The 17,973-nt window shown below is 38.6% G+C and overlaps 1 protein-coding gene across 1 annotated transcript in view; it reads right to left on the bottom strand.

Annotated features, from left to right (window-relative positions):
* DMD (dystrophin) overlaps positions 1 to 17,973 on the bottom strand; it is a 2,317,639-nt gene that overhangs the window by 701,381 nt on the left and 1,598,285 nt on the right. The window lies entirely within an intron of this gene.

The raw sequence follows: 17,973 nt of genomic DNA, 5'->3' as shown, positions 1-17,973 counted from the left end.
AACTTGACATGTCTGTATCTTACCATTGATCAATACAAAAGACTGAAAAAAATATATGCGGTGGCAAGTAAAAGGATGTGAACACTTTAGAAATAACTGCATTTATGTATAAATTTGTATTAAAGCCTTATGTTAAGGTAGCATCTCTGAAAGATTTTTCCCACCCACCCCACCCCACACCCCACCCTTCCCTTGGTACTCACTACATTTATAGATAGTTCAAATCACCTGGTCATCCAAACACACCAATCATGTCTAACATCCATCTTCTCCTCACCTGTAACACCTCAATTCCCACACCACAGACCAGTTAACCCTTCACCCCTCCACATTCTCCTATGGTCCTTATAATTCCCTCATCTATAACAAAACACTACTTCTCTCTACTGTTTTTCACTTTCACACTCACTTCTCTCATTACTAAAATCTCTCTATCTTTCTGCTTACCTGTCCCTACTGACACTATCTGCATTGCTCCTGGTTTACTTCCCTCCTCTCTCTGTTCATCCCACACACTATACTCATATCCACCGTTTCTTCTCCTATTCCTTCTGGAACCTCAAAATACAAACATTCCACAGAAACTTTTAAATCTTACTCCCACCTTCTTTTACTTTCCATGCTTCTGCTCCTGGCAGCTGATGATGTCTCTCCAAACCCTGGTCCTGCCTCTACCTACCTACATCCAACCCAGAAAGCTCTCCAATCTTATAGCCATCCCATGTAACTCTCCCTCTAAGTCCTCCTTCCATTCTGCCTATTGGAATGCACGCTCTGTGTGCAAATAACTAAATCTACTTCTATCCATGACTTATTCATCTCACACTCCCTAAACTTACTTGCTTTAACTGAAACTTAGCTCTCTCCGTCTGACACAGCTACCCCTGCCTCATTATCCTATGGTGGTCTACAATTTACGCACAACCCACTGCTTCTTCAAACCTCTATCCACCCCCCCCTTCCCCCTCTTTCTCCTCTTTTGAAATTCACTCAATTCGCTTATTCAAACCCATATCTGTAAACATTGCAGTTATTTATTGGCCCCCAGGTTCTCCTCGTCGCTTCCTTGACCATTTTGCTGCCTGGCTTCCTTACTTCCTCTGAAGCAATATCCCTTCTCTAATTCTAGGGGATCCCATTAACCCATCCTTGTCCTCAATAGCCTCAAAACTTATTTCAATCACCTCCTCCTTTGGGCTATCGCAAAGGGCAAATTCTCCCATACATGTAGCTGGCAATACCCTAGATCTTATTTTTTCAAATGCATGCTCAGTCTCCAATCTCTGTAATATGCCATTTCCTCTATCAGACCCCCACCTTCTATCATTTGTTCTCAAGTGCCCCCACACCCAAAACCCTCAACCTAACCCCCCACAACTCAGGAGAAATCTGAATTCTCTTGACCTCCAGCAACTCTCAGCTGATCTCAATGCCAAATTCTCATCCATCCCAACCTTCTCATGTCCCTCTCTGGCTATCTCCTTATTTAATGCTACCCTAGATGCTGCAGCCCCACTTCAAGCACGCTCCTCAAGGAGGGCGCACATCCAACCGTGGTACACTTAGTTAACCTGCTACCTGCAGAGATGCTTCCGTTCAGCTGAACGCTGTTGGAGGAAGTCTCGCACCTAGTCAGACTTTCTTCACTATAGATTTGTCTTGCGCTCATACAGTGTAGCCCTCACACTTGCTAAACAGTCCTGCTTTTCTTTTCTGATTAGTTCATGTTCCCGCAATCCTAGGCGTCTCTTTAACACTTTTAACTCTCTTCTTTGCCTTGCTGTGACCACCCCACAAACTAATCTTTCAGCTGATAGCTTTGCATGTTACTTTACTGACAAGATTAAACAGTTAATAAACTAATTATCCCCCCTTCTCCCCTCTCTATCTCAAACTCACTAGGACCCTCCAAGACTTCCATCCAGCTACTGAACATGAGGTGGCTGCACTTCTCCTCTCCTCTCCTCTTACCCCTCCAGCAGTCCACTTGATCCAGTACCTTCCCACCTCATCAGAGCTCTCACCCCTTTTCTTGTACCACCTTTAACACACATCTTAAACTGCTCTCTTTCATCTGGCATTGTCCTTGCTCCCCTTAAGCATGCTACTGTCGTACCCATTCTAAAAAAGCCATCCCTAGACACGTCTTCCACTTCCAACTATCGTCCCATATCCCGGCTTCCTTTTTCCTCAAAGCTTCTAGAAAGACTTGTCTTTACTTGTATGACTCGCTTCCTAAATTCCAACTCCCTCCTTGATCCTCTGCAATCTGGCTTTACGCACTTTGCTGAGACTGCTCTTATTAAAGTTACAAATGACCTATTCGCAACCAAATCTAAAGGCTACTACTCTATACTAATTCTTCTTGACCTCTCTGCTGCCTTTGACACTGTTGATCATCTTCTGCTAACTCTTCAATCTCTTGGTCTCTGTAACATAGCCCTCTCATGGTTCTAGTTCTATCTCTCCCAACACTCCTTTAGTGTCTCTTTTTCCAACAGCACCACCTCTCCTCGTCCTGTCTCTCAAGGTTCCCTCAAGTCCATCAAGGTTCAGTACTTGGTCCCCTTTTGTTCTCTCTCTATACTGCCTCTCTTGGCAAATTCATTAATTCATTTGGATTTCACTACAACCTGTACACTGATGACACCCAGATATATCTCTCCTCCCCTGACCTCTCCCCTGCTGTCCTACAACGTGTCACCAATTGCCTTTCTTTTATCTCTGACTGGATGTCCTCCCGCTTTCTGAAACTCAATCTCACTAAAACTGAGTTTCTTATTTTTCATCCTAATAACACTGATCCTCCTCATTCACTCTCCCTGCAGGTTAACAGTACCTGCCTCACCCCATTCTCTCAAGCTTGCTGTCTTGGTGTCACTTTTGATCCTGGCCTCACCTTTGCACCTCATGTCCAGTCTGTTGTTAAAACCTGTCGATTCCAACTTAAAAATGTTCACGCTCTAGTAATCTCTCACATCGATTACTGTAATTCTCTCCTAATTGGTCTCCCCAGAAGCCGAACCGCCCCCCTACAATCTGTGGTGACTGCTGCTGCCAGGCTGATCTTTCTCTCCTGTAGCTCCTCTCACACCTCACCCCTCTGTCGATCCTTACACTGGCTTCCTGTCCCTTACAGGTGTCAATTTAAAATGCAAACCCTTACATATAAAGCTCTCACCAACTCTAGCCCCCCTTATATTTCTTCACTGATTCATAGGTATGCCCCCTCTTGGTCTCTCCGCTCTACTAGTGACCTACTCCTGTCTGCTGCTTGCACCCTTACTGCAAATTCATGCCTGCAAAACTTCTCACGGGCTGCCCCTTTCCATAGAATGGCTTCAAAAACAGAAAATCTGCCTTTTGGAGTGGCCCATTCAGAGCCCAGACTTTAACCCCACAGAGATACTGTGGAATTACCTCCAGAGAGCAGTTCACACCAGACATTCTAAAAGTATGGCTGAGCTGAAGCAGTTCTGTAAGGAAGAGGGGTCAAAAATTCTTCCTGAATGTTATGCAAACCTATTCCGCAGCTACCAGAAATGCTTTGTTGAAGTTATTGCTTCCAAAGAGGTATCAACTAGCTATTAAATCCAAGTGTTCACTTACTTTGTCCACAGCATTGTCAATTTTTAATGGGCTGTGTTCAATAAAGATATGAAAGATTATATTTGCATGTTGTTAACTTAAATACATTGTGTTTGTCTATACTTGCGACTTTGATGAAGCTGAGATGATTTTTTGTATGACCAAGTCCAAAAAGATTCACATACTTTTTGCCTATATATATATTTAGCAATATGGTGACCACACAAGGCTCAGTTAGCAGATCTTTAAATTGCACAGAATACTTATTTGCATAACAGATGATGTTTGGAAAAAATTTAGCATCTACAATACACACATAATAAATCTCTACACCGAGCAGTTTGCAGAATATTGATCAATGTTTTTATAAACCATACATTTGGGTGCAAAGCAAACTGAGGACATTACAAATGCAGAGTGAAAACACCAACTGCAGAATTTACTAGCATACTCCTTTTCAGTTCAATGCCAACACTGGGAAAACATCATGTTTCTTTTAAAATCCCAGCTGCCAAACTATTACCTTTTAACCCATTAACCCCTTAAGGACCAAACTTCTGGAATAAAAGGGAATCATGACGTGTCACACACGTCATGTGTCCTTAAGGGGTTAAGGACACAGCTTCAGAAGCTTGTCTTACGCTCCTTTTTGCATTTTTTGCTGTTTGCGTTCAAATGCAATTTGCATCTCTCTAATTTATTGCACCAACATATATTATATATCATTTTTTTAGAGGGAAAACAGGGCTTTAACCCCTTAAGGACACATGACATGTCTGACATGTCATGATTCCCTTTTATTCCAGAAGTTTGGTCCTTAAGGGGTTAATTTGATGTCACATATACATAGATATTTCCTTCTCAATAATTATACAAAAACTGCAAAAAAATAATAAAAATAAATAAATAATAGCGTGTGCATAATATGTCCAGCTTAGAAAAAGTCATTCAAAATAAATTCATTTATGTGTCTTAAATTATAGAGTACATAATGTGTATAGGATTTCAGCTTATTTTGAAAGTTACAGGTCACAAAATACGAGAACTAAAATAAAATTTCAATTTGCAACAATTTTAGAAGTTGGTATGTTTGTCTTGTAGGTTTAGTAGCCATTACAGAAAACAAAATTGCCATATAAAAGTATATATTTATATAAAGTAGACACCACAGGTTACCTAAGGTTAGTTTGACACTTTTTACGTAGCCTTTTTAAGCCTTTTTATCTCTGCTAAATATTGGAGTAAAATTAATAACTGAACCCCCTCCCCCTCATGATTTTATTTACTAATATCTCTGCTGGGAGAATATAAATAATTAATTATACATGTATTATTATGTATTAATAATACAAACAACATTATCAGCCAGTTGAAAACTAACAGGGAAGTTGTATAGTTTGATATGTTTTACAAATGTATTTTTGAATGTTATATCTTATTTGGGATTTTAAAGGATTAGTAGCTTTGTGTAGCAACTGATTTTATTCTCTTCAGAAGCTGACTTTGTCACAAAACACAGAAGGGTCTCAACAATTGATAGGTGGGATGTTAATTGGGAGCTCAAGAGGGGTCATGGTTTAATTCACCAAACAGCAAATTGCAGTTTGAAAAATAAATTGTAAAATCTAGACAAAAATGGCTGATTTTGTAAAATTTTCCAGCTTGGCTATAGTCAATGTGTTGCCTGCATTTTGCAACCTAGTTTTCAGTTCACTTGAATTTGCTGTTTAATTACTAAACCACTTAGTAATAGAAAACTAGTAAGTAAGTCATATTTCTGTATTAAGTTACAGCGTAGTATATAAAGGCAGATATAGAGGGGGAGGCAAGGTCTCTATTGATAAAGCAGAAATGACACATTTGGGTCATTATGTGTGAGGCTCAAACATTAAAGAGTGGCAGGGGTTTTGCTCCATTAGGGACGTCTTGCAATAGTGAGACATTGCTGTATTTTATTTAATGAATGACATTGCTACATAATTGATCTGATTTGCCAGATGCAAACTGCTAATCATGTACATACATATCTGCGATGCTTCATTTGGCAGAAATATGACTTTTTTCAGTAAAATTCAAGGCATTTATGCCTATTCCACATTTGTAGGACAAAATTAGGTAATATTCATAAAGTAGGCTTCCCTCAGGTAATTTTTTACACTTCGGGAGTCATACAACTTGCTGCAGTAAAAATGCATAGATAATTTGAAAACATTCGATAGTTTACTTGGGAAATCTAATGCCTAATTCACTTTCTGCTATCTCAGTTTCTGAGAGCAAAAATGGGTTTATGGGCAATAAAGTCTTAAAAATAATATTGTCTATCATGTAGGCAATATTCATACACAGGAAAGAAATTTTTTTGAATGTATCAACTTTTTGTCCTTTAAGGGGAACAGCAGCTATATATTCCGCCTTGATTACTTTGTTCCTTAAAACATCATAGTATTGATAGTGATATATTTAGCTACCTTCAGGTGACCTCCTAGATAAGGAGAAAAACCTCAGGGGATAAAAGACTGATATGTGTAGGCAGCCTTAACCTTCGAAAAAATTCTACAATAGTCGGAGACAATTTAAAGCATGCTTAGCACATTGCCCTTTATGACTCAAAATAAATAATGACTTTGGATCCCAGGTCACACATCTAACAAATCTCTTAGCTTGGAGCTCAGCCAGTGACTCATCTAGTCTATCAATTGTCCTCATAGGAGATATAATTTGTATTCCACAGAGGTTCCATCCTCAAATACACAAGATCAGTACAAGCTGAAACTCCCTGTATATTAATTTAATTAACTGCAGGTGATGCTATTAAATTAACAAGTTCCCTTATTCACCCAAATGCAGTGGTCTGGAGATCATCCAAACAGAGTAGATAGCATCATGCAGCAGAAGTCATATTTGACCAGAGAAAATCTGTACAAATTACAAGGGCCTGCCAAACTGCATTTTATTGATAAACTGAGAGGTAACTTCTGTTAATACTTTAAAGAACAAAACAGTATTAAATACAGATTAGCTCTACAAATCTTCTATAATAGATAGATAGACAGATAGACAGATAGATAGATAGATAGACAGACAAACAGATAGGCAGACAGACAGGTAGATATATGTCCTGGAGATATATAAAAAAAATGGGATAGTCCTCTAGAATTTGTGTCAAAGTAATATCCACATGAATGCCAGGACCCAAGGTTTCCCAGGAGAATATTGCCCAGAGCACTGCCTCTGCAGGCCTAAATTCTTCCCATAGTGCATCCTGCTGCCATCTCGTCACCAGGTAAAGGATGTATACACATCTGGCCATTCACATGATCTAAAAGAAAACATTCATCCAACCAGGCAACCTTTTTCCATGCAGTCTGCGGATACACAGACCCATATGCAGCAAAATGCGATGCACTATGTGTGTTCTGACATGTTTCTGTCATGGCCAGCATTAGGTTTCTAGCAATTTGAGCCACAGTAGCTCTTCTATGTGATAGGACTAGATGGGCAAGCCTAAGCTCCCCACATGCATCATTAAGCCTTTGGCACTTGAAACCCTGATGCTGGTTGTCCTTCCTTGCACCACTTTTGGTAAGTGCAAACCCCTATATACTGGGAACAACTCACAAGACTTGCTGTTTTGGACATGATCTTACCCAGTCATCTAACCATCACTATTTAGCCCTTGTCAAAGTCACTCACATCTTTTCACTTGTCCATTTTATTCTGCTTCCAACATATGAAATTCAATAAATGACCGCGCACTTGCTGCGTAATATATCCCACAACCTGACAGGTGCAATTGTAATGATATAATCATTGTTATTCTCTTTACCTGTCGGTGGTTTTAACGTTGTGGCTAATCAGTGTATATATATATATATATATATATATATATATATATATATATATATATATATATATATGTATACATATATATCATGTTATCAAGAGTGATTATTATGTAAATTTGTACAGAAAGAAGAAAATGATCAACATTTAAGTAATAATACAACCAAAACAGTCTCTTAAACCTGATTAATTTTTGTAAGTACACATTGCAATTTTAATGCATATCGGAGATAATATATGGATACCTGTGGACTTTATTGACTAAATGCCAAGCACAGACAATTGACACTTGGTTGTTTGAATTAGGCTATTTCAATCTAGTATTTGCTATATGAAACACATTTGGCTATTCATAATTTGCTATTTTATTTATAGTATATGTTTGTCTATTAGGTTGCCTTTTTTTTTTTACTGTTGATCAATTGTGCATTAGCTGGTATAAAGGAATCAAATTCCTTTTAATGTACACTAAAACAAACATATCTATCTGGGATTTATATGGGATTTGTTCCAGCTTAGATTAAAAGGGATATAATTCGTTCGTACCAATTGAAAGGTGTTAATGCACAAGTCCATTGGCTACATGGTAAAATCAGATGAATCTATTTATAAGAATACTAATTTAGTTAGCCACAACAAAATTAATGTAAGGAATTAAGCATTTCAGTTATGGAGAAAGGTTACAAATTTAAATCTCTTTAGTTTAGAAAAACAGCGCCTCAGAGGGGATATGACAGCATTGTAAAAATATATTCTGGGGAAAATAGAAACTATTGTCTAGAAATCTATTCATAGACAGCACTATACATAAGACATGAGGTCACACATTTAGACTGGAAGAAAGGAGATTTAGTCTAAGGCAAAGGAAAAGTTTTTTACTGTAAGAACGATAAGGATGTGGAATTATCTGCCTGACAAGGTAGTTTAATCGGAGTCTATACAGATGTTTTAAACAGCAATTGGATAAATATTAGTAAAATCACAATATTGAGGGATATCCTTTTTAAATAGTGGGGTAATAACTTATTGATCCAATGAGATATCTGACTGCCATTCTGGGGTCAAAAAGGATTTTTTCCTAGCTTGTTGCAAAACTAGAATTACTTCAATTGGTTTTTCTATGTGCCTTTTTTGGATCAACAGCAAAAACAAATGTGAGAAAGGCTTAACTTAAAGGACACATCTCTTTTCAGCTATGTAACTATGTATATCATTTGAAACTGTCACCAAATTCCCTGAATCTGTTTGATTCTATTACCCTGATACAGTCCAGAGAAACTGCTGTGCAAAACTGGCCCATAATTCTGAGCACCCTATCCCTATGCCTAAAAAATATATATTTTTAATCAGGCCTCAACCACTGTTAGAAATCTAAATCATAGTGATAACATTTGATATAGCAAGCTCAGGCCTCAATTTAATATAACGGATCAACTTTACAAATTATTACATTCTGTTAGTAAAAAACTTTTCAAATGATTTATATGAAAAAACAAAACCCATAGACTTTATTGAAGTATGTCCCGTCTAGGCCCGTACGCTCTGCTGAAGACTTACGTCTATCTTCTATCCGTACTTCCACCTCTGATGCTCGCCTTCAAGACTTCTCGAGGTCTGCACCGTTCCTGTGGAACTCACTTCCCTCCTCTGTTAGATGTCTACCCAGTCTCCACTCCTTCAAAAAATCATTAAAATCCCATTTCTTCAAAAAAGCGTATCAATTAAACTGTTATTAGCTCCCCACTGGTTCCTCTCTTGCAACCGTTATTAGTCTAATACTATCCTTTCCTTTTGTGTCACTTTACCCCACTCCCTCTAGCATGTAAGCAGGGCCCTCAAACCCTCTGTTCCCGTGTGGTTACAACTACATGTTTGTTCGTCCACCCACTGTAAAGCGCTACAGAGTTTGTTGGCGCTATATAAATAATAACATAATAATTGATTAATTAAATGGTGGCCTCAGTGTTACGTTAATAGAATTTAGGATTTTTCTTCAAAACAAGCATCTTCCTCTCAAGGTGCATGTCTGTCTTATGTACCAAACAAATTACTAGATACATTGCTGACTAAACAGTTAGTTGAGGTGTACATGGACAACGAGTTTATGCCTGAATAGCAGAATTAAAAAGTCTAACAAAGTCAGGATGCAGATATTTTTCCAACTATTTTACACTGCACTATTTGAACTTCCTACATCTATGTTTTTATTGTATAAAAACCCTTAAGTTTGTTCAGCAAGGCAGATACAGCCTTTTCCCCATTTCATTTCACAAAATTAATTATAAAGTAAATAAGTTCTTCATATATTTTATGTATTTTAAAAATTATTTCATAACATAAATGCCCCTTTAATGATCTATATCTCTGAGTGTTACATACAAATACATGATCTAATATTGTTTAGGTGCTTTTTATATATTCTTATAAAAAAATTCTTATAATCTTATAAATTTATGTTTTATCTTGTTTGTCTACAGTAGCAGTTCCTATAAACCCTTACTGTGTTCTGTTGATCTTTGGCTCGTTTTACTTTTGAAACACAGTATATATTTTCTAGCCAGATACATAAAGTCTTTTTATTGCTGTCATAAGCAATGTACAAAACAGAACAAATGCAGGAATTAAAGATCCCTTCACAAGAACCCCACATTTTAAATCACTTATTTTTAGAGGTTGCCTTGGACTGTCAATGATGCTACATACAACATTTGCAAATCACAAAATACTTATAATGGAGAATAATTACTGAAATTTAGGCATCTGCATGGGAAAAAATTTCGGTTCAGTTCGGCATCCCAAAATTCGGGATCTTCGCAATTCGGGACTTCGGCAATTCGGCACTTCAAGACTTCGGAACTTCGGCAACTTCGGAACTTCGGCACTTCGACACTTCTGAAATTCAGGCACTTCGGCAACTTCGGCACTTCGGAATTTCGGGACTTCTATTGCAGCCGCTTAGTAGATAACTCCCTAATTTCCACGGTATTAGGGAGTTATCTACCAAAAGGCTGAAAGACCTAAATTGGTCTTTCAGACAAATTTACTAATACTAAGTAAAAATGACTTAGTATTAGTAAATTTTGCCCCTACTCGCTATACCGCGAGTAGGGGCATGTCTAGTAAACAGCCTGTGCCTGCTCACTGTTTAAAAAATAAAAATTAAATAGGGTGGCTGCTCAATGTAAAAAAAAAAAAAAAAAAAAAAAGGTCCCATCGGCCCCCACCCCTGAGCGGCGGGTGGGGGCCCTAATGTAAAATAATGGGGGGGGGGACCTATTGTCCTCCCCTGGGCCCCCACCCCTTGAGCAGCAGATGGGGGCCCTAAATCAGAATAGGGGGAGACCTATTGCCCCCCGCGGCCCCCACCCCTGAGCGGCGGGTGGGGGCCCTAAGTAAAATGATGGGGGCGACCTATTGTCCTCTCCCCGGCCCCCACTCTTGAGCAGTGGGTGGGGGCCCTAAATACTAATAAGGGGGGACCTAATGTCCTCCCCCTGGCCACCACCCCTGAGCGGCGGCCCTAAGTTGGTATAAGGGGGGACCTAATGTCCTCCCCCCTGGCCCCCACCCCTGAGCGGCGGGTGGGGCCCCTAAATACTAATAAGGGGGGGACCTAAGGTCCTCCCCCCTGGCCCCCGCCCCTGAGCGGCAGGTGGGGGCCCAAAATACTAATAAGGGGGGGACCTAATGTCCTCCCCCCTACCCCCACCCCTGAGCGGCGGGTGGGGGCCCTAAATACTAAAAAGGGGGGGACCTAAGGTCCTCCCCTCTGGCCCCCACCCCTGAGCGGCGGGTGGGGGCCCTAAATACCAATAGGGGGGACCTATTGTCCTCCCCCCGCCCCCACCCATGAGCGTCGGGTGGGGGCCCTAAAAAAATGTGTCCCCCCAGGTGACTAGGGTCCCCAAACCAAACCCAAACATTGGCTTAAAGATAGAGAGCTGGGCGTTGTTATTTAATGGTACATTTTCAAGCTGAAAAAAAAGTGGTAATTGTGTCTCTCAGGTTTCTCTTTTGGGGCCACTTCATCCAATCTATTTAGAAATGATTTAGAAATAGATATTGAAAGTCATGTGTCATTGTTTGCAGAAGATACAAAACTAAGTAAGTTTTAGATAGCTAGAGGGATTTAGATAGTTCAAGGGACTGGGAACTCAAATGGCAGATACAATTTAATGTAGATAAATGCAAAGTTATGAACTTCGGAGTGAGGAATGCACAAGCAACTTACACCCCAAAATGCTAGTGACTTAGGGATAACAACACGTAAGACGGATTTGGGGATTGTTACAAACGTCAAATTAGGCAGCTGTGTACAATTTCAATCAGCATAAAAAGGGGCATTAATTTTGGAGACAAAAATATAATTTTGTCTCTTTATAAATCAATAGTAAGACCACAGATTGTGTACTTTTGAGCACCTGTTGTAAAGTAGGATATTATGGCATTAGAAAAAGTGAAGACACTGGATACAAAATGAATAAAGGAAAGGAACATTTTACTTATGAAGAAAGGCTAGCGCATTTAAATCTCTTTAGTTTGGAAAAATGAAGAATCAAAGGGAATAATAACATTATCCAAATATATTTGGAGCAAGTTTAAAACCATTGTCTAGTCATTAATAAGACTATACACAGGACACAACCAAAAAAAACAACCAAAATATAGGCTATAGTAAAGGAAATAGTTCTTTACAGTAAGAACAATAAGAAATGATATCATATTCAATATGTGGGGTAACAGCTTCAAAAGAGCTCTGACTCCCAATCTGGGATCAGGAAGATATATTCCTATATTACTCATAGGTAATGTCTAATTACTCAGTATTGTCATGTCTCAATAGAAAGCATTGAATACTATTAGAACAATTTTCTCCAGTATGTAGGACTGCTCCAGTGTTTCTCTATTCCCATAGAATTTAGCAATTTAGAACACAGACATATTCACTATGTGTGAATTGTTAGAAATTTAATGTGAATTCAAAGCAAAATCCACATTTTAGGTCAAAATAGCCAGTATAAAAACAAAGCTGAATTCCAGACTGGAGAACCCCAACAACCCTAGCTAACTGAGCGAAGAGTATCCTATACTAAAAAGTAAGACATATTACCAGTCCTTAGAGTGGCCGAGCTTAACGTATAATAGTATAGAATACAGTCTATAAAGCAGGCAGAGAGTAAACAGGGACAGGCGATAATATATCAAGGGATACAGAATAACAGCAAGTCAATTAAACAGAGCCAAAGTCAAGGAGTCCAGAGGTTCTAGTAGTTAAAAGCAAAGCTGAGACAAAACCAGAATACACACAACACAGTTCAGAAAACACTGTTGGGTAGCAGAAACCATGACAGGTAAAAGAGAAATACATAGTGTGGTGATAAATAATCCCAGCACATTTACAATTCGCTGTATCACTTATGATACCAAAATATGGGTGACCAATGTGCTGCAACAGTTTAAAAAAAAATAAATGCTGCGAGCACCAAGAGGTTCGAATTGAAAAGGATGACTCAAAGTGTCAGTACAGGCTAATTTAACTTCTTAGTTTGAATAACCAACAATTTATGTATTAAGAAAATAATCTTGTTAGTTAGATTCAAGGCTTGACAGTGTCTTAAGAACTCAGGAGTGTAGTTATCCAGTCTCAAATTATAATGTATTTAATGGAATTACACCAGGTGTTATTTGTAAAGCCATAGAGGGAGGACCAATCCCATACCTATCTGTCTTTGACAATCTTACTAAACATCGTCCATTTAAAAATAATTTCTGATTCAAGGAAAATTATATATGAATCTTATATTCCATTATGTACAGGATATTTTAAAGGGACACTATAGGCACCCAGACCACCTCAGCTCATTAAAGTGGTCTGGGTGCAGTGTCCCTTTTGCACCTAGTGCTGTAATGTAAAACATTGTAGTTCCAAAGAACTGCAATGTTTACATTGCAGCACTAAGTCTGCCCTCTGTGGCTGTCTACCAGAAAGCCACTGGGGGCGCTTCCGGAATCGTAACAGACTTTTGGTCCGTTATATGACGCTGGATGTCCTCACGCTCTGCATTTGCCGCGCATGCGCATTAGACTCCGCTCGTCGCGGGACGTCAGAGGGAGCAGAGCTTTGACCCAGCACAGAGGGACAACGGCGCTGAGATCAGGTAGTAAATAAAGAGTTCTTAACCCTTTATTTACCGGGTAGGAGGGGAGGGGGGGGGGGCACAAGGGGGGAGGCAGAGGGATCAGTAGTGCCAGAAATACAGCTTTGTATTCCTGACACTACAGTATCCCTTTAAGGTAAAACTAATTGCTTTTACTGTCTCACCTTCTCATTGCATTACACCTTTGCCTATGTGCGAACGATTCCCATACCAGTCTTCCGGGGAGCCTCATGTAGAAGGTGAAATAAATAAAAATAATAAAAATCTGCAAATTGACATGAAGATTGAAATGTATGTGCAAATTGTTCATTTGATCGACTCAAATTTGTTGTCATCAATTTGATTCACACGAGTTCATTGTTATTCCTTGGAGAGGTGAAATATGTTCCAAAGCTGTCATTTATGTAATTGTATATGAAGCAACATCTACTTTTTATCACCAATCATACCACTCAATGCTGCAATGAATTAATGGATCTGCCATGCAGAGATGATTGCAAGTTCGAAACCTGTACGCATCTAACCGTATTGGAGAAGTTTGTTTTGTGACAGAGGTTTTTTTTTGTGAATTTGATACATTTTAAAAAAAGAAAAATGGGGAAATATTGTGTAAAGTATTTTCCTCTCTTCTTGCTCTTTATAAGAATACATCCTCAATCCTCAAAAAAACCCTAAAACACCTAATTTAATTCTATATCTCTTCCAATCTAAAGTGGGTGGCCCGCAATAGATTCAGTAAATCAACATTCCCCAATCCATCATTTTTGGCAGCTGTATAACATAATAATCGGCGACATAAATACCAAATATATATATTAAATGCTTTTTTGTTTTTTTCTGGATTTTCTCTTTGGGAGGGTGAGGGGAGAGGGCAGCCATTGTTGATTTTATGTAAATTTGGAAGCACCAGGGCTGGATTTAGATGAAAAGAGGCCCTAGGCTATTCCACTTATGAGGCCCTTTCACCTCCCATTTTTAAGTTTGTAAATTACATGAGAGACAATAAAATACATCATTATTGTGATATATATCAATATGTTAAATGAAACATGTTGTGATTGGTATTAACCTTTATAAAAAATGTGGCATGGATAATAAATTAAAAAAAAGTCGAGATGAGGAGGGGGGGGTGGTGATTGTGAGAGGGAGGGGGGATGATTGTGAGAGGGAGGGGGTGATGAGGAGAGGGGGGGTGATTGTGAGAGGGAGGTGGTGATGAGGAGAGGGGGGTGATTGTGAGAGGGAGGGAGGTGATGAGGAGAGGTGGGGTGATTGTGAGAGGGGGGTGATTGTAAAAGTAAGGGGGGTGATGAGGAGAGGGGGGTGATTGTGAGAGGGAGGGGGTGATGAGGAGAGGGGGGGAGGTGACTAAAAAAATTACCTTAAATCCCTGGTGGTCCAGTGGGGGCTGCGTAGTGGTCCGATGGCCCTCATTTCCAGTCTGCAGCTCCGCAGAGCTGCAGACCATGGATCTCGCGATACCCAATCAGAGCGTTGCCGTGATAACCCGCAGCAACGCTCTTATTGGGCAGTGCACGCGAGATCCATGGTCTGCAGCTCTGCACATTGCGGAGCTGCAGACTGCCAGTCTCGGCGATCGCGGCAGGAGGGGCATTGCAGTCTACCCCCCTAGTAAGTGGCACCCGAGGCGGACCGCCCCCCCCACCCCCCCTTAGTACGCCACTGGTCATATCATATGCGTAGAATTTCTTCTTATTTTCGGTTCAGTGTTTTAGTGTTCACTGTTTTTAGAATAGTGTAATTTTAATTTTTCTAACAATTTGAATGTAGGCCCCTCTTGATCTTGAGGCCCTAGGCTGAAGCCTAGTTAGCCTATAGGAAAATCCGGCCCTGGGAAGCACCATTTATCAGCTAAGACCATACACACTCCCAAATCCCAGAATGTTGTTGTGAGTTACCCTGTGCCTGTTCATCATCTCGGGATTCATACCAGCTATTGATTACCAATATGTGTTTTGGTCAGATAAGATGACTTCTGACCAAAGAGGCTTAAAAATGGCCTCCCATAGAGCAAGGGGAAGCCAAGACATATACTGAAAGACTTATTTTTGTATATACTGTATATGCATTATAAAGTATTATAAATAGAGGTTATATTATATGCAATATTTTATGTTAAATAGTAATGCCAATATAGCAATTTATTAAAATTTGTATTTCACTAAACCTCACCAGTTTTGCTCTATGCTACTAGGGTACAACTTAATATCAGTAGTCAGGTGATAGAAGAAATATATGTAAGGTATATGCAAACTATACCAATCTTTTTGATACAGGATTTCTAATCTAATTTTTTTAAAAAATATGATATTAAAAACAGATAATCACTAATATTTATTTTATTAGTTGACTAAAATAATTAAATCTAAAGTGTTGTAAGTCCCAACAAAGTACAGCTTTGTTCAATTACTAAAATGCCATAAAATTTTAAGTTTTAATGATAACTACTTCAAAATAGTAATAATATTTCAATAATATGGATAATATGCCAACTCCTTTAACCCCTTAAGGACCAAACTTCTGGAATAAAAGGGAATCATGACATGTCAGACATGTCGTGTGTCCTTAAGGGGTTAAAGATATACCTGTTTAAATGAATGAATCAACTCTAGTGATAAAAAATAGGTAACTTAATCCAAAGCAAAATAAACCACTACTACACTATTAAATTCTAGTTGTTTTTTTTTTTTTATTCTATTTCAGACTGAAATCGTGAATTTAAAGCAATGAGTAAAAAGATAGATGTAAAAATATCTTGTTTTGCAGAGGTGAATTGTCAAAGAATTGCAGAAGTGCACAGATCTCTGACTCTTAGCTATTTGGAGATATGTATATTCTATGCTCCATTACCCCTCTGCACCAGCCAGGGAGATGTTTGGACGTAATAGCATTTTATTCTTGATTGAATTTACACTCAGAGTGTTACTTGGTAGTGTAAATATACAATTTCTCATCTAAGCACTGCAAGAGAGACTTTCTTTTAAGCTGAGACTACTATAGTGTAATAATAAGGCTGTTAATGGTATATTTTTATCCAACAATTGGGAATTTTATTCACAAAAATTCCATAATAAGCAAACTGAAATTATATATACATAAAATGTATATTCATTGCTTTATTTTGGATGAAAAAAATCATATCCAATTATATTCAAGCATAAAAGCAAACAGACAAGCCAAACAATAACGATTTTCCCATAAATTATAACAAAAGTTTGTGTTATCCAATCCCGAGAACCACATAAAAAATAAAAACAGACATTTCTACTGAAAATTAATGTCATCAAAATAGCTCTTACTTAATTCCTCTTAGTCAAAGGGAAATACATGTTTATTCTGATAACACAGTTATACAAATTTCTAAATCTTAACCGAACTGGAAAATTACATTTGTAATTTTATGGAAGACTGGACGCATTTTTTTCATGTACGTTGCTCTCTCATAAAACCTTTCTTGTGGTATTTATCTCTCCACATCTCTCTCTCTCTGTAGATAGATACATTGACTGACAGACAGATAGTTAAAGACAGGCAGACAGATAGGTATATATTTCTCTCTCTCTCTTTCTCTATCTTGTCATTTCACTCTGTCTCTCTCTCGTCATTTCACTCTGTCTCTCTCTCTGTCTCTCTCTCGACATTTCACTCTGTCTCTCCCTCTCTCTCTCTCTCTCTGATTTCACTCTGTCTGTCTGTCTCTCTCTCTCTTCATTTCACTCTGTCTGTCTGTCTCTCTCTCTCTCTCTCTCTCGCCATTTCACACTCAGTCTCTCTCTCTCTCGTCATTTCACTCTGTCTGTCTATCTGTCTCTCTCTCTCTCTCTCTCTCTCTCATCATTTCACTCTGTAAACCAGAGATCTACCTAAATCTACCTAAATAATAAATTTAGTATAACTCAGTGTGGTGTTCTCTGTTTCCTTCTGGATATTGCTGGATTGAGCACTGCTTGTTATATCTTGGTTTCTCCTCTACACACATCCCAGTATATTGTATGTAATATATACACCTGGGCCAGGACAGTAAGTTTTTTTTTTCTTTAAGAAATCCTTGAGCTAGAATTGTATGATTATATTGATTATAAACATGTAGACAGTGGTATGAGCAGATGTACATATGAGGAAAGTTCTATACATACATGTACAGCCTGAATGAGGTATGCGAGCAATTTTCATGTTATGTGCATGTCATGTATGCTTTTTTAACTTACACATGGCAGACGCACTGATATTGCTCAGTATTTAGATTCACACATAAATTACAATAACTCACTGTGAGAAATCTATTTAATTTGCTGGTGCGTGCTTTTAGAGCACTGTTAAGGTTTTGGCTCAAAATATCCATGTCTTTTTATATGTCATCTCC

This window comes from Pelobates fuscus, chromosome 1 (assembly GCF_036172605.1).
Source record: "Pelobates fuscus isolate aPelFus1 chromosome 1, aPelFus1.pri, whole genome shotgun sequence".
Lineage (NCBI taxonomy): Eukaryota > Metazoa > Chordata > Amphibia > Anura > Pelobatidae > Pelobates > Pelobates fuscus.
This window is presented reverse-complemented; position numbering and strand designations above follow the sequence as displayed.